This window comes from Xenia sp. Carnegie-2017, unplaced genomic scaffold (genome assembly GCF_021976095.1).
Source record: "Xenia sp. Carnegie-2017 unplaced genomic scaffold, XeniaSp_v1 HiC_scaffold_3, whole genome shotgun sequence".
Taxonomy (NCBI): Eukaryota; Metazoa; Cnidaria; class Anthozoa; order Malacalcyonacea; family Xeniidae; genus Xenia; species Xenia sp. Carnegie-2017.
The window spans coordinates 10,716,886-10,722,885 of NW_025813493.1; the positions used below are offsets into that span (position 1 = coordinate 10,716,886).

Below are 6,000 nucleotides of genomic sequence, written 5' to 3' on the forward strand. Positions count from 1 at the left end.
CTTCCAAGTCTTCAGCATTGTCCAGAAACTTCTTTCTGAGATGCCTCAGTGACTTCCTCCTACTTTTCACTTGCTTGGAATTCTTTTGGACTGATAACTTTATCCTGGCTTTGTCGGAGTCTTGCGCACCTTTGGTCATAAATACCCCAAGCATTATGTCTAAATTATGAAAAATGTTAATATAGGAGATGTCTCCATCATTAAACTTCAACACTGCCAAATATGTTGCTAAAGAGACAGTTTCTTGGGAGATCTGTCCCAAATGAGTCCATTCAAACACTCGTTCGGATTCTGTGTCAATCCATGTGTACATTTCTTCAACAAATCTGGGTCAGTTAGATCATTGAATATTGGCTCAATCAGTTCTACTATGGGCCCAGGAATACCAGTCTTGTGTTGGTAGGTGGTGTGATCTCTTAGGTAGCCACACCAACTATCTTTTCCTTTTGGACACATGTGATGCTGAAGATTCTTCTCTGAGAAGGCAACATAGAAAAGAGATGCCCTAGCAGCTTTGGCCATTTCTTCAACACTATTAAGGTTTCCCCTTATTGCCAAACCATAATAGTTTCGAAGAATGTCCATCTTTGGCGTAGTTAGCCGACCTTTTCCAGACAAAACTTTACCATCCGAGAGGTTTCTCCCTTTGTTCGAGGTTTTTAGTTTCCGCAGTCTGCTTCCGAATGTGAGTTCATTGCTTTCCCACCGTCCGGACATTTCAGAATCTCATTTAAGACTATAAATAAAACTGATAAGTCCAGAAATATAGTATCTTCTGTTATAATGTTGGAATGGACAGCAAAATTTGCTGTCTGATTACCAATTTTCGCACCGGAAGATCCAACCTCTTTGTCACAAGGTTCGCCATTTTTGCATTTCTTTGCCATTTTTTCTCACCCGTTTTCTACCTCTATTTTGAGGATTTCCCATCATTTAACTTCAAATCCCCCAACAAAATAACAAAAACAATAGTTGGGAAATAAAAGCAGCAAATTTAGCACTTGAAATGTTACAAAAAACTAAGAAATTTGTAGACAACTTCGCCAGAAGTGCAAACGCATCGATCTCGAGACAGACAAAAGACTTTCATTGCCATGGCTCCCCAAAGGAACAATTAGAATACAATTATGTCAAAAGACTCTGAATTCAATGCACCAAAAGGAGAAACAAAAATGACAATTTTTTGACCAATATTTCGACAAAATTTTGAGGAAATCTCAACCTAAATGCGTTGCTAGGCCGTTGCTATGGAGTAAATTTTTAAACAACATAGCTTTGAAAGCTTTTTGGCCGTAATTTATAATGTTTTTCAAAATATAAACGACAAAGTCTTAAAATTAAATAGTTAAGGCTCCCAAAAAATTAATAATTTTTTTTTTGAAAATTTGGTCAAAATACTAGTAAATCAATGCTCATACTTCGACTTCCGTCCTTTTAATTACGTCACATCCGTATAATATTTCAGTAGTAAAAATTCGCACGCGTAACCCAACTTTGAGCAAAAATTTATTGATGATCCCGTGCTTCAATATGCATAAAAATTATACCAAAGTGATCAGGAAAGATAGAACTATTTGATTATAGAAAAAAATCGATACCCAAAATTTCACTTCAGTAGCACTTTAAACGTAGCACATGCATACAAAAACTTTTGCTAGCGATGTGTTTTTTCAAAATATTAGTCATTAATACACAAAAAGTTTACTCGAATTCGGTTTATATTAGCAAACCCAACATAAATTGGCAAATTGCTGGCGAAATGGTGAGTTTGCCATTCACTAAAGTGGTATGATGATATGTTGCCCAGTATACACTTACAATTGGGTGAAAATTTGACGTAGGTAATTCTGTTACCCACGGTCGTGTCTCCAGCAAAAAAATCAACATATTTTAGACATCTTAACCTTATCTCAAGCATGATTAATGCCTGTTTTAGAAAAATTAAAGACCTTAGTCGTAGTATGGTACAGCATCAAGCATTTTAACTTATTTGTTGCTACTACTTTAAGCATTCCAATTTATTTCCATTGTGTGATATTAAATAATATCTTATAAAGCAGGCCTTACTTCTCTCCCTTTCCTATTCAAATTAGATGACTATCTGACCTTGATTTATTATGAGCATTTCTGTTAGTCGTTCTTAAATTGGTCTTCATCCTATAAAAAATATACACATGCCTTACTCTTAGTTCAAAGTCATTAATCAAAGCGTGTATAATTTTGCATTTCTATCAAAAATCCCTCCTGAATTATTATAGAATTTATTTTGATAGAACATTTGTTGTAAGATACTGCTATTATGTGTACATCAGGTATATTTAGCTATAAATACTCTCGCTAAATTGTAACCAATATACTAATGATCATTAAAGTTAAAATATTTGTTTATTAAACTACACTATACAGTAAATACCCATGTTTGATAAATCATTTAAGTGACATGATTTAATACAAGAAAATATGATGAAATTTGTTAACAGTTATATAAGAGTCTTGGTGAAATATTTGCTTTGGTTTTCCGGTGCGCTTAATAAATGATATTATTCACTTGGCAAGGGTTCAATCTAAATAAGTTAAACATCTGAAAGTTTCAATTTATTTGAGTAACGCTTCTTATTTTATAGTAAATAGCACTTTTTGAGGGACACGTACCTTGAAATTGATAAACTATTAAACAAAATTACAAAACTGTGTATTTTGGTTAACTGGAAAACATGTGTATGGGTAGACATATACGTGTTAACGGCAAGATTTTGATGGGGAAGCATTTTATGGTTATGGATATTGTGGGGTATAGATGTTGACGTGTAGATTTTCACGAGTATAGATGTTGCACAATGTGTTTTTCACTGAAAGCACAATGTATTTTTTTTTCGAAACTTACATAAATAACAAATACTGTCGGTGTTTATTTCAAAATTATCAAAATTACCATGAGAGCAATTCGAACGTTGAAACGAATGAACAACAGTATTAACATATGGAAAGTCATAGTGGACAAAAGTAGTAGAGAATTTTTTTTCCATCGAGATGTTTTATAGTCCAGCTAGACAACTTTTTATAGTCGAGAATTTTTTTGGAAGAATGTTTTTATGCAGTGCGGTTTTTGAAATTAAATGTAGATATGATCTTCGCACTTTGTTGGACAATTTAAGCAATTGTCTCATAAACCTGAAAAATTCAGGTGACTCAACGGGATTCGAACCCATGACCTCTGCGGTGCTGGTGCAGTGCTCTGACCAACTGAGCTATGAAGTCACACAGTGCTGAGCTGGTCAATTTTGTTCGGTGCATGTTTTCTCGTGAAAGGAATGTCATACGAAAGAATGCTTTTATGCAGTGCGGTTTTTGAAATTAAATGTAGATATGATCTTCGCACTTTGTTGGACAATTTAAGCAATTGTCTCATAAACCTGAAAAATTTAGATGACTCAACGGGATTCGAACCCATGACCTCTACGGTGCCGGTGCAGTGCTCTGACCAACTGAGCTATCTTCGAGTCACCTGAATTTTTCAGGTTTATGAGACAATTGCTTAAATTGTCCAACAAAGTGCGAAGATGGCGATAGGGTGGGGTGGAGTTGGAAATGTACACATTGCAAGGTTTGATAGCTAATAGAGGTCTAAACTGAGGAAGCTTCATAGCCGGACGCAGCGTGCATAACCAAAGATTTGAGCGTCTTTGGGCGAAGGTGAAAAGAGAGAGTTCCTCCTATTATAAAAATCTATTGCAATTTATGGAGGAAAGCGAGCTTCTAGATGCGCACGATGAAATCGATTTGTATGCTCTGCACCATGTTTACATTCCTGCAATGTAAGCCTCGCTCAATGAGTTTGTCAACCAATGGAATCACCATGGACTTTGAACTATGCGGAGTATGTCGCCCCTAGCATTATGGCGTTCTGAGCTTAATGAAACTGATTTTACAGACGTAAATATCGATGATGTAAATTTATATGGCCATGATCTTGATGGCGCGGTAGGTGATATCGAAACGGAAAATATGGTTGTTGTCCCAGAAAGTTCAGTTGAGTTGACCGACGATCATGTCATTGAAATAGGCCGCCTTGTTCCGGAACCTTTAAACGATGACGGTAATCACAGAATTCACCACTAACTCACAGCTCGTCAATATTTGCAAAATTATCTTCAGGAACAACAAAAACTATTTAATGAAAAATTATTAGAATGAATTGAGCTTTAAAACATACCATTTTATCAACAGTCGTCTTAACTGCTTTTATTGTCACATAGAAGTCAAAGGGTTTTTTAAGAGGTGTGCCGTTCTTGGATTTGATGAAGAGAAAAACAATATACACTATAATTTATAAGTTTGAAAATTTGTAATCCAGGCATTGAATGTATAAAAGATAAACGTTTCTCCGGATTTTTAATTTTTATTTTTCGTTGAGCCTTCATCAGAATGAGGATATTTATTAAACGTCTCCAAGCTAAAAGCACGTGTAAATAAATATCCTCATTCTGATGAAGGCTCGAAGCAACGAGTCGAAAGCTCAATAAAAATCATTTAAAAATCCGGAGAAACGTTTATCTTTTATATACTATAATTTATCTACAAAACAATTTTTTACTACATAAATGTATCATATAATGGGTTATTGTGAAGAAAAACCCTTGATAAAAGAACACTATAACAGAGCAGCTGTATACGTACGTATACGGTATAGTATAACTTCAACCACAACATTGTTGTTTAATTGTTCGTCTTCATCCATTATATATTAAACTATGTAAAATGACCATGCAGCTTCACGTCGAAAATTGTTATTGAATTCCTCGGACAGTTCGTTGTATGACTGGTAAGTTGATGGTATTATCAGTAGAGGAGTATTATCAGTAGATGTGTGCGCAACAGGTCGACGTGCGTTACCAAATTCCTCACTAAATGCAACATCGATAGAATCAACTGCAATGATGTTGCTACAAGTAACATACTGGAGAAAAACACTAATAACGTTGTCGTCAAGAAATTTAACAAACCGCTTTAAACGAGAGAAGCATTCCCGTTCGGCGTCAGAGGCTGGGCTTGAAATCAATAGCTTGGAAACCTTTTTCTGGTTTGGCATTTTTGCTTCATAAAAACTCACCAAGCTCTCAACAGTTTCAAATTGCTTAAAACGTTTCAGTTGCTTCAGGATCAGTGACCATGCATTAGCCACGTATTTTGGACGCAGTATTATTTCTTGACGAGCTAACTCATCAATAATTTTTGGCATGGAGCTCTTTTTTATCACCCTGCGGCACTTGTAACTTGAAAGCACGTCAGCTACATCTTCGTCCAATGACGGGCCAGGGCATTCATCACATATACTTCTTTTGCCTCTAAAGTGTCACTTTCCTCCTTTGATATGTATTGATGAAAAGACTCTACTAACCAATCTTTGGGAAGCGCGTCCTCCGAAAAAGACAGGAACCATTAAATGCACTGGACAAAGTAACACGAAAATATGCAAAGTTAATAAATCCTGCAACAAGAATACGAGCAATACTATTCCATTCACTCTGTTGGTAGTCATGACGTATAGCTGGGCTTTTTCGGAAGCACCAGTAGCCAGTGAGTTATAAAACTCTCTCCAAAATATGCTAAGCGCCTCTTGTTTTACACCAGGACCTCTTCCGTTTTCGAATCGCCTGCTTCGTCGATAAATACAATCTCTAGGCAACACGACAAAATACTTTCGTCCTTCAACGCAATAATCATGTCTGCTAACACATTGTAGCATTTAGTGGCGATTTCCTTAACCAAACGATTGTTTTCTTGAAGCTGATTACCACTGTACAATTCACCATCTGCATCAATATTTACGTCTCCATCATCTTTCAAATCAAATAATATAGCACTTTTTACAATCACTAAAAAAACAGAGATTTTTATCTGATAAAATTTATCACAGTTTAATAATATTAATAGTATTAACAATAATAACAATAATACTAATAATGCAAGTACTAATAAGGATACTGATGGAAAATGCTA

At 35.5% G+C, this 6,000-nt stretch overlaps 1 non-coding gene across 1 annotated transcript; it reads right to left on the reverse strand.

Moving 5' to 3' along the window:
• Nucleotides 1–3,184: 3,184 nt before the first annotated feature.
• Nucleotides 3,185–3,259, reverse strand: Trnaa-agc. The gene has a single exon. It is a non-coding gene; the product is annotated as a tRNA-Ala (tRNA).
• Nucleotides 3,260–6,000: the final 2,741 nt, after the last annotated feature.